Raw genomic sequence first — 410 nt, 5'->3', positions numbered from 1 at the left:
ACGGTAACATGCTCTCAGTGTATCAGCAGTCCACGTTGATTGTCTTTTAGTTTATCTGCTTAACTTTCTTGACTTCACATGTGTTGTGTGACACAAATTCACATTTTAGAGTGGCKTTGTATTGTCCCCAGCACAAGGTGCAATGTGTAATGATCCGTTTCTTGATATGCCATGTAGGTCAAGATACCACTGAATGAAAAATACATGGGTTTTGGTTCAGGTAAAGCTGACTAGCGCTAGCTAACGCTACCTAGCAAAAAACAAACATTGTTCAGGGATGCAAACTAGTCACCTTTCGTTTGAATCCAAAATAGTTTACCTTATTGCCTCTAAAATGTAAATAAAACACTATAAAGAGTTTATATAATGTGTCATTACATACCTATTTGAAGGTTTGTGTCAAATTTGAA

Source organism: Salvelinus sp. IW2-2015, linkage group LG15, assembly GCF_002910315.2.
Source record: "Salvelinus sp. IW2-2015 linkage group LG15, ASM291031v2, whole genome shotgun sequence".
NCBI lineage: Eukaryota > Metazoa > Chordata > Actinopteri > Salmoniformes > Salmonidae > Salvelinus > Salvelinus sp. IW2-2015.
This window is presented reverse-complemented; position numbering follows the sequence as displayed.